This window comes from Balaenoptera acutorostrata, chromosome 17, assembly GCF_949987535.1.
Source record: "Balaenoptera acutorostrata chromosome 17, mBalAcu1.1, whole genome shotgun sequence".
In the NCBI taxonomy this organism is placed as follows: Eukaryota; Metazoa; Chordata; class Mammalia; order Artiodactyla; family Balaenopteridae; genus Balaenoptera; species Balaenoptera acutorostrata.
In genome coordinates, this window is record NC_080080.1 from 30,329,381 (window position 1) to 30,350,592 (window position 21,212).

General features: G+C 36.6%; 1 protein-coding gene across 2 annotated transcripts in view; it reads left to right on the top strand.

Annotated features, from left to right (window-relative positions):
* Nucleotides 1-21,212, top strand: part of ANGPT1 (angiopoietin 1) — a 270,839-nt gene that overhangs the window by 234,985 nt on the left and 14,642 nt on the right. The gene's annotated exons all lie outside the window — the stretch shown is intronic.

The following is a 21,212-nucleotide window of genomic DNA, read 5'->3' on the forward strand; positions in this document are numbered from 1 at the left end:
ACACACAATCAACATGAAATTACTAAGTACTTCCGCTAGAGAGGCAGTATTATCCAGATCCTCGTCATCTAACACCCAGACGGTTATAAAGCCTTCCTGCCTCCAGTCTTGATGCTCTCAAATATATCTTCCACGCTATTATTGAGATGTTTTTTCTGAAACACAGTCTGACTTGGGCTCTGCCATCCTTCACATATTTCAACAGTGTTCAAGTATCTACAGCTTAAAGTCTGCCACCTAAAACTCTTCCTGACCTGGTCCTACCTACTTATTCAGCTATTACTATCATATTGTTCCCCCAACCTCACCCAATCAGATACCCCCTTACTGTGATTATGATCCAGAAACTACTTGCAATTTCCCTTAACCACCCACGCCTTTGTTTATGCTGTATCCTTACCCTATACATATAAACCCAACTTTGGATACATCTTCTAAATCTTTAAGATTTTCCTTTATTTCAGAAAGTCTTCCCTGATACCTACTATGGTATATGCTCCGATGTGCTCCTCTATATCCTCCCTTCAGACCTGAAGCACTCCTTCTCCCACTTCCTGGGAACATGGCTGGCTAACAGCTTGTAGCCAAGGTCCCCTGCCTGGGTATGCCTATGACTGAAGACAGTCATCTCATTCAAGGTCACTGCTCCTTCCTACAGACAGATTGCATCCAATGACTGGTCAGTATAGGAGTCTATTAAGGACCACTTGCCCTAATTCAGGACAATTCTGAAGGGCTATCCAAGGTCCAGAATTTCACTCGAGATTAGCTGAGATGTTCACTGTGATTGCATGTGAGCCCATGCAGCTTCTCCCTCTGCTCAGTACTGCTTTCTTCACTCTGCCACAGGAATCGATCCTAAGATCATTCACCTATAAATATCCCTACACTGATTTCCCAGAGAAATGCATCACCCTCATTCTCAGGTCAATTTGGATGCTTTGTGGTCCCATAGATGCATAACAGTCTGTGAATAACTATCCAGTATCCACATTCTATTATGTCATTAACAAGTATTTATTAAATAACTGTGTGTATGATCTTTCCCACTAATTTCTAAGTTTCTAGAAGATGGAAACTACTTTTATCAAAATTCAAGATATATACCTAAGCCTGCCAAATTATTGCTAATAGTTAATAGTTAATATTTGTTGAATACATGCTATGCACCAGACACCTTGTTTTACATAAGAAAATTGAGGTGTGGTATTTCGCATAAGGTCACAAGTACTAATATGAGTAGAAGTCACAGTTTGAGCTTTGATCTCTAACTGCCCACCTTTTGGCCATCCCTCAATAAAAGGAAATCCATCAGTTAATTGCTGGAATTAAATACACTCAAAGCACATATTCTAAGAGATAAGTATGTTTCTTCTGACCCCACTTCTCTCTTTAATAATCTGAATGTCTGCAGACACATTATCTCATCTCTTAATTTTCTGTCCTATAAATTAAAGTATTTATAAAGCGCCTTGCAGCTCAAAACTTATTCACTAGGATAAAATTACTTTTATGTATACATTTCTTTTTTTATTTTTTTCCCTTCAATTCTTTGATAAATGATTAAATTTTGATCTCCCTAAAAATACTTCAGTAAGATTTTCCATCAGTTTAGGGCTTACAGTGACCTTTTTCTTCTCATAAAAACTTTGCTGGTCTTTGCTGGTCCTAATACTTAGGGTTAAAAAACAAATACATAACTGCCACCACATCCAATGCTTAAAATAAATAAATGTTTAATTGTGGGTTTAGGGAGATGCTGTGATCTACTGGAAAGAGCTCTGGAATAGGAATCAGAAGATGTGGAAGCTATTAAATAGTGAAGTCTGGCTTCACTATCCATAAAGCCAATTTGGTTGTATCAGTCAATGTTCAGTTACGGAAACAAAGCCATGATGAGTATTATAGAAATAAGGGATTTATTATACAAATCCCACCTTACACAAATGTGAGGTGAGCTGGGAAAGTGAAGGTCTGGAAGATGAAGGTGGATAATCAGAGGAAGGGTCACTAACACATATACATGAACCCCAGTGTGGTAGTGGACAAGCTGGAGCCAGCGGGAAAATTCGAGAAACCAGGCACGTCCAACTACCAAATCCAGCTACCAGCTTAGATCTCACAGCAGGGGGGATCTAAGAAAAGCCGTAGCTACGTTACCTAGGGTTGTGCAATCAGGCATCTGGTGTTGAGTCTGGACAGATTGCCAGCATGGGGGAGGCAAGCTGGATGCAGAGTGGAAGAGAGCACAAGCTGAGAACTGCTGGGCACCTCTGACCCTGAACATCACCGTATCTAATGATAATCTGAGTTGGACCACTGCTTTACTTCCACCTTCCAAATCTCATACAGAGTCCTCTTGGGGCCAACTCTAACTTGGAACTGTACAAAGAAGGAGAGTCAGAAGCACAGTTCTCAGATTAACCAACTTGACAGTAGCACAATCTAGCAGTACCTTGGGCAAATCACCTAATACTTTTATATCTCAATTTTCTCATCTTTAAGTGGGAATAACGTCCGCTGTCCTGTAGTTCTCACCATTTTGTTATATGGATCCGATCAGAAAGAATATGCAAACATACTTTGTATTGGACAAACTTAAGTGCCATATGACTGTGAAAGATAGGTTTTATTATTTAATTCAATTTTTATCACACCCAGGAAGTTTATTATTTATTCAATAAAAATTTAGTATGTTTCTATATTGAAATCCAACCCCCCAACCACTGTCCCAAAAATGTCTTTTACTGATTGGCACTTATCTATTTACTTATTTGGATTCAGGACCCAGCTCAGGCTCACTCATTGCATCTGCGATCTCTTTAGTCACTTTTTACTTAGAGCAGTTACCTACCACACACTCGCCATTAGTATTTTTTTTTAATGCAGATCAGTTTTCCTCAGAAATGTCTCTTTATTAATTTATCTGATTATTTCTTCCTAATGAAATTCAAATTAAATCTTTTTGACAAGAATGCTAAATAAACAATACTGTGTACTTCCCATTTCATCACATGCGAAGGCACAAAAGGTCATTTTGTCCCATTATTGGTCGGGTTAAGTTTAATCACTTAAAGTTTGGTGGGATTTTTTACAATGGAATATGTAGTCTCAAAGAAGATTCTTACAAAATGTCATAAGTTATAAAACACATAAAGCTGATCTATGTTGATTGAAGTGGTTGTGGGGACTTACTACAATATCCCTTTGGCCTCCCCCTTGCTAGTGCCTCAGACATTTGTGGAGTACATTATATTATATTATCATATCTGAAAAAGTAACGATTTACCAATTGGAGATAAATTTTGCATGTGATTTTATCAAGTGACTTTACGTGTTAATTTTTTCCATTCTTGGTTACAGTTTGTTCCCTAAAGTTAATTCCTTTGTCTTTTTATATTAACTCGATTAATAAATCCTCTATCACAGATAGTATAATGACAAGCTTAAAGAACCAAGAGAAAATATGTATTCGCGAAGACTGAATAATAATGTTTCACTATTTAATGCACATTTTAGATTATAATTATAATCTTACCATAATATTTATAATGCACAGTTTGGTGATTTTCTTCCCATTTTATTATCTCCTTATTTGTTAGGGATGAGTGATACTTTCAGGGTAGAACTATGGCTAATGCTAAAGCCTTGTTCTGGAAGAGATTCCACATGAAGAGATGGAAAAGATGTTTAAACAAAATTACAAAAAAAAAAAGAAAACTTGAAAATAATTTGGCCATTAAACATCTTTTTGCACAAAGTTTATTTTTGGCCAAGGTCTTTATTGGGAAGCAGTTTTATGTAATGGGTGAAATATAGTATTGGGAATCAAGAGACATGAACTCTAGACTTGGATCTGTAGTTACTTTTCTGAATGACCTTGGACAAGTTACTTCACTTTTCCAAGTTTCATGAACTCTAGACTTGGATCTGTAGTTACTTTTCTGAATGACCTTGGACAAGTTACTTCACTTTTCCAAGTTTCAGGTCCTCAGAAGTAAAATGAGGAGGTAAGGATGAAGTCTTTTTAATTCCAAAATCCTTTTTTTCCAATCATTAAAGTATTCCCATGCCATGTGTATATTTCAAGGACAAAACAAATCAGTGTGGATTGAAAAGAATTCTCTTGAGCCTCCCACGTAAATTTAAGCCCTGCATTTTTGTAGGTATTGCAAAACTTGTTTCACTTTTAGTGAAATGTTTTTCATTTCTCTGATCCTCTGGGCTGCATTGTCCTGGCTGGAACCAGTAGCAGATGTGTTGAAATACTAAGAGGAAATTTATTTCTTACAGCAGTTCTGGACTGATCAAGGTAGGAAAAAAATATATATAGGGAATCTCCTAGCAGTTTCTACCCTCTTGAATTTTTAGCCTAGATATCAAACCTAAGGCTTTAAGTAGTTTTATTTGTATTTTCAAATAATTTCTCCAACTTGGGAGGTGTATTACTTTTATTTAGACTATGATTTTTGTTGTGGTTATACTTCCTAAAACAGAGAAGGAATTGTTTTATTCAACAAAATTTGTATTTTATACTCCTTGACTGAGATGAAATATTCAAGAGGAAGAAGGCATGGTCTTAACAAAGTCACTCTGTACCTTCTTCAGGCCTTATAAAGATCAGGAAATCTCTTGACTTTAATGCAGATTAATGTCAGTCTCTAGAGTCTTAAATTTTTCTAAGACAACAAAAACAAATGCCTTGGTGCTGCTAGGTCTAAGGATTCCCAGGATTCCAGCTCCAGAATGAGTAATTCTGGGACTCAGACAACTGCTGTCCTAGAAACTTATAAATTGGCAGAAATCGCTAGAATCAGCTAATGCTGCTCCAGGAAATAATCTAGGGAGATGTCCTGTGATCTCACTGCTGGGGGTCCTCCTAAATGTTGGCCACCACTGAAAAGATGAAGGCTGTATCTTCAATGAAGAAAATATTTGTTATTTTCTATTATGTGCTATCCTAGGGTAAAATATCCAGAGATATTTCAGTACAGTCATGTACGTGTGTGTTCACACATGTCTATACTCGTGTGTGATGGGGCTAGGGGAAGGGATAGACAGTAGACAGACAAACAGGCAATTACAATGCCATGAACATAGTGAGTTTGGGGATAAAGACAAGTGTGGCATGAATAGGGGGACCTAACCAATTTTAGGGGCTTGGGAAGGCCTCCAAGGGGTAACCTAAGTTGACATAAAAATGGCAAATTGGAATTAGCTGAAGAAATAGTTCAAGTTGGAGATAGAAGAGTGAATAGCATATATGAAAGCTTGTAAGTGAGACCCAGCATGTCTTGTTAGGCAAACTGCAAGTAGTAAGGTTTTGTTTAAGCATAGAGTATAAAGGGATAATGATGAAGTACGATGCTAAGAGTGAAGAGGAGAGCCAGACAACTAGTAATATGTGAGAGACTTAGGACTCAGCCTCTAAGGGCAGCCCATCTGCATAGTCTTTTCTCACATCCCAATCAATTTTTTTTCACTCAATGTTTTTATTACTCTGTTCAATAAATATGAGCAGCAACAATGTGCAAGACATGTGGGTGAGACAAATCCACAAAACTCAACCCTTATCCTTCAAGAGCTTAACCTCTTTCCTGACTTGATTTTCTTTATCCTTTAAGTCTTAGCTCAGACTGTAGAGCTCTGCTTTTTAGATTGGGTAAGGAGCCCCTTCTATGTGCTCTCCCTGTGCTCTGTGCCTACCGTTATCAAAGTCCTTATCACACGGGGTTGTAATGGGCTATTCTTTCTTATTAAACTGCCACCTCTAGGAGGGCACGGACCTCTCTCTCCACAATGCTTGGCGTATGTCTGGAAAGGAAGCACTTTCTAATAAATATATGAAAGACACATCAACAAAGATATCTTTTGTGCATTCAACAAACACAACTGATTACTATATGGCAATTATGGATATAGATGGTAGAAATTCAGAGATCAAGTCAATTTCCTGCCCTCAGAGGTTTATGGTATAGAATGGAAGCATATGACAGTTTCCATGTAAGGTTTTTAATAAAGTGCTATGTCCTTTAGTTTCTTGGATTGTTGCTTGGATGAGATTCATATCCCTGATCTATTCAACTGCAGGCTCTTCTGTTTATTTATTTATTTTTTACCTGTAAAAGTTAGGCAAGAATTTCTTTCTTGCATCCTGCCAAGCAAATGAAATAAAATAAACACACAGCATACCTTATTCCCTAGGCCAGTTAATCCTGGAAAAGGATGCTGTGTTGCTGTCACCAGTAAGTAGTTTGTGGGTTACAAGGACTAGGTACTCTGCCTACAATTTTGATAGCTGCCACTTGGTGACAGTAAACTTTGATTTATTTTAGAACTCACAGGTAAATAACTGAGAGCTTGTCAGAAACTATGAGATTTAGTTAATTATATTTTTTGAGTAAAAAATTTTTAAATGATGAAAATGACAATATAAAATATTGACTACCCTGTAACTAATACAGTGCTTTTTCTGTCTAGATGATTTATTTCTTTTCGAGAGCCTTTACTCATTTCAACCAGAAGCAGTTATAAAACCATTTAAAATAATTATGACAAGTATCAACAAATATCAACATTAAATGCTCAACTATAAATTCTGTGCTGATAGTATCATCATAACAATCAACTTTAACTAATATCAATTGAGCATTTACTCCATGCCAAATATTTGCAAAGTGCTTTGATATGTCTCTTTTGGTACTAACATTACAAATGCCAGTGCTTATGCTGGTCTGCTCATTCTCTATTGAAAGAATCAAAAGTGCTATTTTATTACCTGCCTCAATTAGAAGCTCAACTAAACACCTGGATAAAGAATAATTTTAGTCTTGTTCAGTTTTAGGCTGCAAATGAAAAACACTTCTTTTCCCTCACATGTGCTTATGATCAATTCTAGAGAGAATTTTCCAGATCTGAAGATCAGAAGTCATTATATAAACAACTGGAGGTCACAACATTGTTATAAAATAATTATTTTAATGAACTATGCTTTAAAAATAGCAGATGTGTTAAAGATCAAATGAATAGTTTGTACCTATTTATAATCTGATTTTTAAAGTACACCTAGTATTCTTTATTAGCAGAATAATTACATCTGAATATTGTATGCTTCTTTAACATCACCTAACCTAGAACATATGCTGATAATTAAAGACATTAAGTCAGTATTTCCTTGGCTTGTTAATAAATAATAATTATTAAATATGTTCTTGTCCAATATTCATAATTATTTTATTTCTCTCTTAACTGGATATGGTTTTGCTTTAATTTACATAACTTCACTAAAATTACTCTCTTAAAAGTTGCTACAATTCTTTTGAAATCAGAGTCTGCATTCACTCATTTATCCAGCCAGCCAGCCACCAAATATTTATCATGTTGCTATTATTTGCCTGGTACTACTCAATTATTTCCAAACTTGAGTGTGCATAAAGTCAACTAAGATGTTTGTCTAAAGTGTAGATTTTTGAATCTCACATCCAGAGATTCTGATCCTGGGATAGAACCTAGGTATCTCAAGCCTACCAAGTACACCCAGGTGATGCTGATGCAGAAATAACACTTTAATGACACTAAAAGGACACATAATCCTTGCTGGTCTTGTGGAGCTGATAGTTGAAGAGAAGGAAGAAAACATGGGAGGGATAGTTGGCTTAAAATAAAAGTTTCAGCTGCAGTATGTTTTAACATGCCTGTTTGGTTTTTTGTTTTGTACTGTTTTGGTTTTTGATCAAGGAATCATAGACCTTTTCAAAAATTTGCTGGAGCTACACATCTTCTCCCCAGAATAAATGAACAAGCACAAAATTTTGCTCACATTTATGTATGATTCAGCTCCGCAATAAGAACTCTTGGAATTAGGCTATAGTTGGGCACTAAAGAAAGCGGTGAATTTGGCTGGGGTTGAGGATGGATTGGCGTACATTGGAGGAGACTGAAGGGGACCAGGGAAGCCTTCGTGGAGGAAATTCTTGGTTATTTGTGAAGTATGAGTAAGTTCTCTTGAGGCATATATGGAGGATGGTGGTAGGAGGGAAGTCTTGAGATTCCAGCCAGAATGAGCAATGTGGACGAAGACCCAGAAGTGGGAGAGAGCCTGCCTTAGTTAGACAAAAGCAAGTATCTTGTATGTAGAGGTTCGCTGTGCTACAGAAAACGAAGGCCATATTACATGATAAGGAGTTTGGACTGTATCTTACATTAATTGTGGAGAGAAATAAGTACACTGACGATTTTGGTCAACAGAAGAATCTGTTTATACATGCTGGAGCCTTATTTGCAGAACTTATAGCAACACATTGTCCAAGTGCACCAAGAGAAAGTATTTCCTCTTTGCAAAAAACCTCAAACAGTGTCTCTCAATGGTTTTCAGCCTTCTACTCACCCTTTCCTCTTCCTCTATCTTCCCCTAGGGGATACTGGAAAGAAAGTTTCTTGCTGCTTTTTAAACAGAAATAAAAATGAGAACAAATCTACCTCCCTTGAACTTGTTTACATTAAAAAAAAAAAATTACCAGTTTCAATCATAAGTTTTACAAGGTCCTGACTTAATTTTTAGTAAAAAAGCAAACCCATAAACTCTCTGAGATGGCTGTCAGCCTGGTCCTTTAGGCACCAGAAGCGGTCTGGTCAGTGAGCCACTCACTCGGAACTGATGCTATCAGCCACACATGACGCCAAGGGAATTGAAATAAGTTTAAGGGACTGTGTGTTCTTTACAGGGGTCTTAGTGCCATGTAATTCATTTGGCACTCATTTTTTTAACGTATCCTTAGAAAAGGGAGGAATACTAGAAGAACGTTATTTTTATTTAGAACTGAAAACAGAGAATCACTACGGTGTATATTTCTGAACTTTGAGAAGTATGGTTTCATTGTGACAGCTTTCATGAAAATCGTTTTTTTTTTTTTTTTTTAACGTACAGAGTAGAGTGTACTCTTTCAGCACTGTGCAAAAGCACTCAGAGACAACAGAGTGTGAGTTTACTATTTTGTTTTTATGGAGGAAGAATTTATCATGAATTTTGAACAAATGCAATCATCATGTCACTGAGAAAAACTGAGAACTGTATTTTACTGGGGTTTTGAAACGAGTCGCTGTTAACAATGTATTGTGTGTCAAGAGTTTGAGAATACCTGGGTGGTTGATAAACTCATTTTCATCAAAGTTCTACATTATATTAATATTTGTAAGTCAAGGAAGGGACATTAAAATATATTGTCAAAACTTAGATGAAAAATTTGTGTAAAATTTAAACATGTATAATGAAAGCTAATACTATATAAAACAATCATAATAGAATCAGGGAATAAGTGAAACTGGATTCTCTGAAGTTTCTTATTATTTGGGGCTGAGGTTTTCTATAACTCTGAAAATGTATCTTTCTTAATCACAACACAGATTCCCATGACCCTTGCTATCTCAGGCATTTTTCACACTTGCACATCTTCCACGAAACATGTTCAAAGATGTCTATCAAATTACATATCTACCTCAGGGCTTCCGAAGCTTAAGAAGCAAATAAGGTACTCCTTCTTAAATAATGGTTAGATTAATACACTACACAAATTCTGGTGATTCCCCAATGATTCAATTCCATTTGAGAACAAATGATGCCAATTAAGGAAGACAGCGTCATAAAGGAAGCTTTCAGGAAGTAAAGATGCGAATTAAAGGATAGGTTGGAATGGGTGATCTTTTAAGGGATTTTTCCAAGTACCAATTATGAGTAAAGAAAGGGGAAAAAAAATACACGTACTGCATATATGGAATCTAAAAAAAAACAGTACTGATGAACCTAGTGGCAGGGCAGGAATAAAGACGCAGACATAGAGAACAGACTTGAGGACACAGTGGGGGAAGGGGAAGCTGGGATGAAGTGAGAGAGTAACATTGACATATATACCAAATGTAAAATGGGTGGCTAGTGGGAAGCTGCTGCATAGCACAGGGAGATCGGCTTGATGCTTTGTGACCACCTAGAGGGGTGGGATAGGGAGAATGGGAGGGAGGCTCAAGAGGGAGGGGATATGGGGATATATGTATCCTTATAGCTGATTCACTTTGTTGTACAACAGAAACTAACACAACATTGTAAAGCAATTATACTCCAATAAAGATATTAAAAAAAAAAATACATGTGCTGGATTCAGCCAATAAAGCACCCTATTATATGGCAAGAAAAACTTCGGATGCTCAAAAGATTGGAATTTTACTTTATTAAAGAATAAACATTTGAATTAAAGGATTGTTATTTAGGCATCTGGGTTCAAAATAATGTAGACCTTAAATTAGGTAGTCAGTCAGCAAAGGGACTCTGGTTTCTTGTTCTTTGTGCATAGTATTCTGCTTGCTCCATATAAAAATGAGGAAAACTTTCAAAGGAAACAGGGCCTATGGATTTGAGAAAATTGGTCTTTTTCAACTTGAATTTCTCCAGCTTATTGCCTACATACATGTCTTAATTAGCTCCATGTCTATCTCACTGTTTTCATCACTCTCAGTATGCCTATGTATGTCTATCAATGTCGTACACATTTTGCTTGTTTAATTTAGACTTATTCATATAACTCATGTTTACCGTGCTTCTGTGTAGTTTATAGTTATTGGTTAGGGAAGTTTGGTTTCTTTGTTTAATTTTTTATTAATATTCATAAGTACTCTACATGTGACAGTCTTTTCAAGGCTTTTATATGTATTACTTCATTTAGTTATCACAACAATATTAGAAGGACGTTACTATTATTAGAGTCATTTTACAGATGAGGCAACTGAGGATCAGAAAGGATAAGAGCTACGCTCTAAACCCAGACAATTAAGCTCCAAACTCTGTTTTGTTGTACTATCTCTTGAGTTCTATAGACACACATATGCAAATACAATGACACAGTCCTACTCTTTAGAAGTTAATGTTTTATATATATATATATTTTTTGTAGGGAGTGGGGAGATAAAAGAATGAAAATTTTGGTTGATGACTTTATTGTCAGTTATTTTCTTCATTCATACTTACTTTGTACCAAACCACCTATATCTTCTTCTTTTTTTAAAAATTTATTTATTTATTTATTTATTTTTGGCTGTGTTGGGTCTTCGTTTCTGTGCGAGGGCTTTCTCTAGTTGTGGCAAGCGGGGGCCACTCTTCATCGCGGGGTGCAGGCCTCTCACTATCGCGGCCTCTCTTGTTGCGGAGCACAGGCTCCAGACACGCAGGCTCAGTAGTTGTGGCTCACGGGCCTAGTTGCTCCGCGGCATGTGGGATCTTCCCAGACCAGGGCTCGAACCCGTGTCCCCTGCATTAGCAGGCAGATTCTCAACCACTGCGCCACCAGGGAAGCCCCCCCTATAACTTCTTGATCTTTATGTCTCTTTAAGTATCTCTCAATCTCTATCACGTCCTTAATTCTTAATTAGTCAAACAGTATGTTATTATATCTTTTAATCTTCCTACTTACATCCTCTTTTCTTTTGAAACTTTTTTTGAGCTTTTCCTTCTACTTACAGATTCATAACTATGAATGTAGATCATTGTCATACAACTCTCTTGTCGTTGGCATATGTTCACTCTTTTTTTATAGGTGCACCAACTTTGCTTCATATATTTTCCTATCATTTTCTTACATACTCATTGAAAGGCTATTGCAAATAAGTACGTAATCCGTTCACCTATGGACAATGGAGTAACAGAATATATCTCCAACATACAAAAAATAGTGTGGCATGTAATGACAGATTTAATAATTTAATACAGCCTCCTCCAACAGAGATCACAGTCCTAAGATTCAGCATTGGAAAACAAGCCCTCTATCCTCTAACAAAGAAGATGGAGGCTTTGAAACAGGTCTTTAAAATGAATGCCCTGTTTCTGGAGGGAATTATGCAATAGAATGGACTCATGTATTGATATATTGGGTTGGTCAAAAGGTTTGTTCGTATTTTTCCGTAACATGGCTCTAGTAGCACTTAGTTGTCTTTGACTTCATTTGAAACAATTTTGTTAGATTGTATGTGACAGCTGTCATATCAGCATGCATTTTAAAAAAGGCTTATCAAAACTGAATTTTTGTGTAGCCATTTTAATATTGAAGATGAAAAAATGCAACATTTTTGGCCTATTATGCTTTATTATTTCAAGAAAGGTAAAAATGGGACCGAAACGCAAAAATAGATTGTGCAATGTATGAAGAAGGTGCTATGACTGACTGAACATGTCAAAAGTGGTTTGCAAAGTTTTGTGCTGGAGATTTCTTGCCGGACGATGCTCCACAGTCGGGTAGACCAGTTGAAGTTGACAGCGAACAAATCGAGACATTAATTGAGAACAATCAATGTTATACCATGCGGGAGATAGCCGACATCCTCAAAATATCCAAATCAAGCGTTGAAAATCATTTGCACCAGCTTGGTTATGTTAATCACTTTGCTGTTTGTGTTCCACATAAGTTAAGCGAAAAAAACCTTCTTGACCATATTTCTGCGTGCGATTCTCTACTTAAAGATAACAAAAACACTCCGTTTTTAAAACAAATTGTGATGAGTGATGAAAAGTGGATACTGTACAATAATGTGGAATGGAAGAGATCGTGGGGCAAGCGAAATGAACCAACACCAACCACACCAAAGGCCGGTTTTCATCCAAACAAGGTGATATTGTGTATATGGTGGGATTGGAAGGGAGTCCTCTATTATGAACTCCTTCCAGAAAACCAAACAATTAATTCCAACAAGTACTGCTCCCAGTTAGACCAACTGAAAGCAGCACTCAACGAAAAGCATCAGGAATTAGTCAACAGAAAACTCATAATCTTCCATCAGGATAACACAAGACCGCGTATTTCTTTGATGACCAGGCAAAAACTGTTACAACTTGGCTGGGAAGTTCTGAATCCTCCGCCATATTCACCAGACATTGCACCTTCGGATTTCCATTTATTTCGGTCTTTAAAAAATTCTCTTAAGGGAAAAAATTTCAATTCCCTGGAAGACTGTAAAAGGCACCTGGAACAGTTCTTTGCTCAAAAAGATAAAAAGTTTTGGGAAGATGGAATTATGAAGTTGCCTGAAAACTGGCAGAAGGTAGTGGAACAAAAGGGTGAATACGTTGTTCAATAAAGTTCTTGGTGAAAATGAAAAATGTGTCTTTTATTTTTACTTAAAAACTGAAGTCACTTTGGCCAACGCAATAGATCCCTTTGTCAAACTTGATGGTCTCATTTCTCATATTTGCTTTAATAGATTACTCCATGAGCTATTTCTTCAAATGTCTGGTGGCAACCACAAACTCATTCCATCCTTATTAAAAGTGTCCCACTGTATGACTTGAGCAGACCATTAGGTCATTAACACTGGACAAATTTCAAATCAGGAAAAAAATGCCCATGGGACTTGAATTGTAAAACATAATTGTATTATTGGAGTTAAAATGTTACTACATATAAAGAATCTCTTGAGATGAGTAAAACTTAAATTCTAAACAATTTGAACTCTTAGTTCATAACTGACTCAATAAATATTTGTTTAATGCCTGTCATGTATATTATATATGGAGTTTACAAAGATGGCTAAGAGATGAAGACTTCTCATCAAACGCTTATAGTCTGATGAGGAAGAAAAGGCACATTTATAAAGAGAAATACTACGATAGGCAAAATGAGGTATGCCACAAGAGAAGCAATTTATCTGTGCAATAAAAATTTATAGAAGAAAGAAGAGAAAAGGCTTCCCACATAATATTTTGTCTTGAAAGATTGTTGATTTTGGACTTGGGAGAAAGGGATCAGTTCAGTAAAGTTCTGGTCATTTATAAGCCCAGGATACACTTGCACAGTCCTGAATTAAAGAGAATAAAATGTTTATCTTGAAGATGTTATTTTGAAAACAATTAGAAAACATTATTTAACTAGGGATAATTTTACTATATCAGGAAAGGCTAATATAGAGTTTGTCTTCCCTTGTGCTAAGATAAAATTTATATTCTTGCCTTTATCTCAAGGCTTCCAGCCTTAGTAATTCCCACTGTAGAACTCTATACTTAACAAAAAGGACATTTTATGAAAACAAATAATTTCCAGCTTCAAATACTAATAGAAAAAAAAGGAATAAAAATCTACCTTAAATGCTTAGTATCTAAATAAGTTCATTGTCTGCCTTTTCACTTGACGTTCCCAACACATTCAAATGACTCATGAATCTCCTTTATTTCTTATCTTTTTTGATCTTAGATAACCTCAATTTAATTGTGCTGTGAATTTCACAGCCCTTTTATTGGAAATATCCTCCTCATCCCTCCCCTAAAGTCCATGTCTTCCACAGCCTCCCAAACTAATCTTTTCCACTAAACGTTCTGAGCAGTTTAGCATCTCCTGAATTTTTCCCTTGCCCTTTTTCCTACAATACTAATTATTTGTATACCTCCCTATGACCTCTTCATAACAGCAAAACAAATGCCTAATCTTGCTAGAAGTCTACAGTAAGGCAAACACTGTTTTCTCTATATATAGATTGACAAGAGAAATATTGTCTTTACGTTCAGCAAAAGATGTCACCTATATCATTTAAACTCAGTGCTAAAAGACATGCTGTGATATCACTCTTTGCTGGTGCCCAGCCCTTTTAGTAGGGTGGGGGCAGGGCAGGGAGGGTGGTTACAGCAGAGACCGCCCTGGAGCAGCAACCAGAAGACATAACAGTGTTGGGAAACTCCATCAGATTGAGTCATTGCTACCAGGCTCTGAAAGAGAATCATGGGGGTTATTTTGCATTTTCTTCAAGTGATTGTGAAAAAGACAAACTAGTTCCATATGGTGGCAGGGAGAGAGCTCAGAGCCAAAATAAAAATCTGCTCAGCTTGTCAGTATGTGAGACCTTAAAGTTCAGATATCTAAGAGTCTGTCTACTGTTTAAAAGAGCTGAGGCCAAACTTCAATTTGTCATACATACAACTCCCACTGCCTTGGATAATGAAAGAGACTCCCCCCGCCCCCACCCCGAACACAGTGAAGATGTAAAAATGTGAGAAGTATAGCAATCTCTTAAGTAGACAAAATTAGTGAGAAACTAGATGCGTGGGATTGGGCTGCGTATTTTTTTATTTTTTTTTTTGCAACAATTTCCCTGGTATATTTATTTATTTATTTATGGCTGTGTTGGGTCTTCGTTTCTGTGTGAGGGCTTTCTCTAGTTGCGGCAAGCGGGGGCCACTCTTCATCGCGGTGCGCGGACCTCTCACTATCGCGGCCTCTCTTGTTGCGGAGCACAGGCTCCAGACACGCAGGCTCAGCAATTGTGGCTCACGGGCCTAGTTGCTCCGCGGCATGTGGGATCTTCCCGGACCAGGGATCGAACCCATGTCCCCTGCATTGGCAGGCAGATTCTCAACCACTGCGCCACCAGGGAAGCCCTGGGCTGCCTATTTTAAAGAAAATAAAGTTATAGAATCACTTGTATGATACAGAGGTATATTTTGAAACCTACTCTTCCATAATAGAATGAACTATTGTCCTACATTCATTAAGAAATATGATTTAGTCTTTCTAGTTACTGAAATTTCTGTAAGTGAAAGAAAAGGAGTAACTATATTTTCATCAAGAATGACTAGAAAATCATGACCAATTTCGTTATGCATGTGTTTCATTGTCCCTTCAGATGCTAATTGAAAAAATAAAAACGCTGACATTCTTTACAGTCACTGACCAATTGGTACTCATAATTTTTTTTCCCCCTTGATTAGGAAAAATGGGTTGAAAAGGATAAATGCCATGATTCTATTTTGTGGCTGCCTTTTTGGTCACAGTTAATGGTATTTTTTGGAGTTTCTGTGCTGTTGTTATTTTGGGGTTGGTTGTTGTTGTTGTTTTGGCATCCTTCATATTTTTGTTCCTAAGCCAGATACTTTGCTCTGGAATAACATTTGGTTTTTATCTCCCAACACATCATCCTTCATGTAAGCCACATCTACACTGGCTGAACATAAGAAATAAATGTCCAAGATTCTCATGGTGTTGTTTTGGGGGAAGCATTCTCTCCAGTGACCCACACTTTAAGTCGTTTTCACCATAGTCATATGCAAAGCTGACTTTGCCCCTTCTGTGTATTGACTTTTCTTTTGTAAAGTGATGTTCCATTATCAGAATAGAGAAAGTCATGGATAGTTAATTATACATATTTTAGAAATTAACCAGAACCATTAATAAAAAGAACCACATAAATATTCTGTTTGAGCCTCAATTCAAATAAGTTTTCTTATCTAATTAGAAAAACTACTTGGCATTAGTGAACGGCCAGCTCTTAGTCTGTCCCTATCAGATAACCAGCTACAGTTGTTGGCTTTGGGTCAATAATTGCTATTCTGTGCTAGGTAAGAAAGAATGAGCCCCTTAACTGTGCAGAGGACCTATCCTTGACTACACTGTTACTCCCAGAATCCTTGTGGGATTCTACAGAAGCATAGTTGGGCTCATTTGTAAATTTCTTAGACTAGTGTTGAGAAAAATTATTTTTAAGAAATGCCATCTCTATTTCCCAGTGGAAGAGAACAACTCTTCCTTAGAAGAGCATAAGCAGCTCCCTGCAACATGTTAAGGATATAAACATAGAAGGGATGAATACTACTGTATGTAAATTACATGTTCTACTCCGTCTTGTATGGTGAAAAAATCCTCTGTTCCTCAAAATACTGGTCTCTTCTACTTTTTTTTTACTGAGATATAATTGACAGATAACATTATATTAGTTTCAGGTGTACAGCATAATGATTTAATATATGCACATATGTATATGCAAAATAATCACCACAATAAGTCTAGTTAGCATCCATCACCACACATAGTTAAATTTTTCCTCTTGAGATGAAACTTTTCAGATCTATTCTCCTAGCAACTTACCAATACACAATACAGTATTATTAACTATAATCACCCTGTTGTACATTGCATTCCCAGGATTGATTTATTTTGTAACCGGAAGTTTGTACCTTTTGACCACCCACACCCATTTTGCCCACCCTTCACGTCTACTTTTATATCATTGCAACCAATATGCTCTAGTATTTACATTGCACTATCTTGGGACTCTTCTATGCTTCTACTTCTTGTTTTCAAGATCCCTAATCTGGGCAGGCCCTTAAGGAAATATTTTACACATTATTTGACTTTTCTTTTTTCCAAAATAATTTTAGCTGAAGAATTTACCATAAGCATGTTTTCATTTTGAACTTGTTCTGTGATATCAGTTGGGTATGCACACAATACAAATAAGTCATTCAATAAAACATAAGAACTAATAAAGAATTAAGACATAAGTTTTCTTCATTTATTCTACCTGTGTAATGTATCAGACATGTTTTCATATCCTGGGGTCTCTGAGAAAATGAGAACAAAAACAGAACTGGAAAGATCAAGAAGGGTGTATGTGTCTGTGTATTTTTTAATTATTTCAGTTGGTTGACAAGGAAATGGGATGTTGAGTACCAGCTAAATGAGATGCAAAAGCTATCCTTCTGAAAATATGGCCCGGGTATATTTTGGTTATTAGGGTTATTGATATTTGGGTCTGATTTTACTTGCTACCTTCAGGCTACTGAAAATTGATTATACCCGTCAATAGTTCACATCCATAATTTCTTTCTTCAGTGAATGTTGAGCCTTTCCTCAGTATTAGACGCTGTTTGTTCTAGATTCCGGTGATTCAGAGTTGAGTAAGACACAGCTCATGCCTCAAGGAGCTCACAGTTTATTATGAGAGAAGACAATAAAAAGACAACTAAAATAAAGCACAATAAGTTTCATCATAAAGGTATCCATCTGATTTTCTTTGAGATCATACTTGAAATGAATCTTAAGGATGAGTAGGAATTCAGCAGTTAGAAAGGCCTTCCAGGGAAGGGCTTTCCAGGGAAAGAGGACAGAGAAATGAGAATGTGATGCTTTGAGGGAACAAGTTTTTGGTAAGCCTGGATCATTATGTATGTGTGCAGGAAGTAAGAGATGGGAGGTGTGGGGTTGGTGTGGGAGGAAGTAGACAAGGGCTAGATCTTCAGAGTCCTCATAAACCACAATAAGGAACTTGGACTGTATCCTTCATGTGCTGGGAGAACAACTGCGGGCTTTTAACCAGAGCAAAGTAATGACGATGAGAGGCATGTTTTGAATGAGCCACATGGAGAATGGATTTTAGGGGGAAGTGGAAGGAGCTAGGCTCAAGACATTGAGACCAGTTGTAAGACTTTTTTAATAATACAGAGAAGAGCTGCCAGGACTAGACGACTGACCTTCAAGTCTTGATTAAGTGGATCTGGAAAAATGTCTCCTTTTATTCACAGATCCTAACATATATCATTGATGAGTTCCATACTGGTGAAGGTCAGGACAAAACATTATAGATGTTTATTCCACAATTTATTCTAATCCTAACGTACATACTTGCATACATATTTAGAGATATGTAAAGGCACCCTTAAACTTGTGGCAGTTGATGGTATAGTCATACAATAGCTGGCAAATTATGTTGGAGAAGAATATGTAATGACATGGAAACATAGTCATAAAATCATATATGAAAAACTTATTATTAAAAAGCATGTGAAGTATGATTCCATTTTCATTTGTGTTTATACATGAGAAGAAACTGTTTTAAAGGTTACAAAATTGACATAAGTGATTACTTCTAGAGTGGTAAATGAGATGGGCCTGTGGGCAGAAACTTTACTGGCACTGTTCAAAATGTTTATAGAATATGATCAGGTATTACATGTATACTTAAATATAAATAATATTTTCTATTTGAAGAGGAAAAAAAACAAGGAAAAGACTAAGTGTATATAAACCATAATGTCAAGAGTAGTTATATTTGGAGATGAGATTTGGGTTACTTTTTATTTTCTTTTTGGTTTTCTCTACTTCTTAAATTTATAATTGTGCATTCCTGTTGCCTTGGTAACACAAAGAAACCATTGTAAATTATGAAGCTTGAATTATAACCCTATATAAAAGTATACACTATATTCAGCACATAGCAGTCACTCAGTTAATATCAACTCAACATTTGTGCTAAATTACCTGCAAAAGACAGTGTAGAAAATCACTGTGTCCTGGAAAGTCTATCCCCATTAGTGAGCTTAAAGCTACTGCAGGGAAAATGGTATTGACTTTCCTTAAGTCAATAAGAAGGAAAGTCATCACAATTTATAGAGAATCCAAGAATCAGAGTTGGAATTAGCATCCCTTATGCACAAGTGCCTGTGGGCTAAACTTACCCACTCCCAGTGGAGAGGGAGATTTCAGGCCAGCAGAGTCATAGGTACTTAATTTTGAAATCATTCATCTTCCCCCAGACTCTGATTCTGTGTTCACCAAACAAGCAACTTTCTGATTATAATTTGGCTTTCTATGTGAAACTCCCTCTAAGGAAACCATGAGACTGGGCCCTTTATTTTGACTGTAACTGGAGACCTGACATAAGTCCCCCTTAGTTTTGCAAGTGTATGTCTGTCTCTGAGAGGCTGAGAAAGTTATCAAATTAAAACTGCAGACCAGATCTAGAAGGTGGTGAATTCACCCAGGTAACATGTCCTAGGGCTCCCTTTGGTAACCTCTCACCTTACTTTGCCCTGGTGAAACCCACCTCCACATGGGCTACCTACAATGTAAAATGTGAATTCCCAGTTCGAAATTCTACAGTTTTGCATCACCAGTGACTTTTAGCCTGACTCTCAGAGTTTTAAAATATAAGCTTGTATTTGATAATTCATTAGAAGCTTCCTTCAGCCTTCTGTTAACTACAAATTCTATTAATTATTGAAACCAATAAAACTTGAGTAGGGTTTAATTGTATATTTTGCTCTGGCTAAAAAATCTCTGCAGAATATGTGTAAAATATTTTGGCACAATTATACAACAGTACTGTTATTTGCTAAAAACATTATCAACCTCACAAAATAATAATGAGACATATACATATACTTAGGTGCAAACACAAGTCAAATATATACATATGGAAAATATGTATATATATATCTTAAAATATTAATTGATCTTTATTATTTCTGTTTAATAGTAATGTAGAATTTTGTTCAGAGCTGGCCTAGGTCCTAGTAGTGTCTCAGTCATACAGAGATTTAATCACCCATTGTCTATATGGTGGATAGGATTCATAAATGAGACTCAGGCACAGAAGTGGTAACACACATGGATTTGAAGGGAATATTGCTAGATAATTTTGATGAAGGAGAACCGAGGAGTTTTAGGTGGAGTTAGAGAGAGGGGTAGGTCTCAGTTAGAGAAGACTTTGAATATCAAACTGAGGCTACTGACAATCTTAGTTTACCTGTTCTGAGGCCTGACAAGCCAGTGAAGGACCTGAGCAAGTTTGCATTTGTTCAAAGTGCCCAAATGGATATGAAAGCAGCATATGGGATCCATAGGGAATGAGCAGATGTTAGGGAACTACATTAGGCAACTATTGTGGTTTGTTCACCAGTTTTTGAATTCTGGACCAATATTCTTCAAAATGTTCTCCTTGGATAGTCTGCAAGGAGTAATCTGAGGTGCTAGTTGAAAATACAAATTCGTCAGCCTAGTGAATAGGTCTTTTTCACAAATGACCAGATGATTTGATATATGGGCAACTGTTGGAGAGTCCCTGATCTAGGTTAATGTAAATTTTAAATAAGAAATGTTTCTAGAGAGTAAAGCAGGGTCTTTGAAGAATGCCATATTTGAGGTTAAACAGTTGGGGTTTTGAACTTAGTTTTAGGAATACCACCAGAATGTAGGTCCCTCGAGGGCATGGCTTTCTGTCTGTTTTCTTTGCTGATATATCTTAAGTGCTTAGAACAATTTCTGGTATATAGTATGTGCTCAAGAAATATTTGTTCAGTGAATACATAATGATTAATAAGAGCTTGGATTTTAAAGTCAACCATAGTGAAATTCCAGCTTATTTAGCCTCTCTGAGCCTTGGTATGCAAAATTTTGATATTGATACCTGAATCACAGATTTAATATAAAAATTAAATTAAATAACAGCCGGAAAGCATTTAGCAGAATGCTTGGCACAGAGTAAGTCCTCCTTTAGCACATCATCAATATTCAGTATTAACACAGTGACATATGCTCTAGTGACACTCTACAGGGCATTTTTTGTTTAGAGATCAATACTTGTAGTAATAAAATAAACCCATTTTCCCTTTGTGGATCCTACATTATCAGAAAACC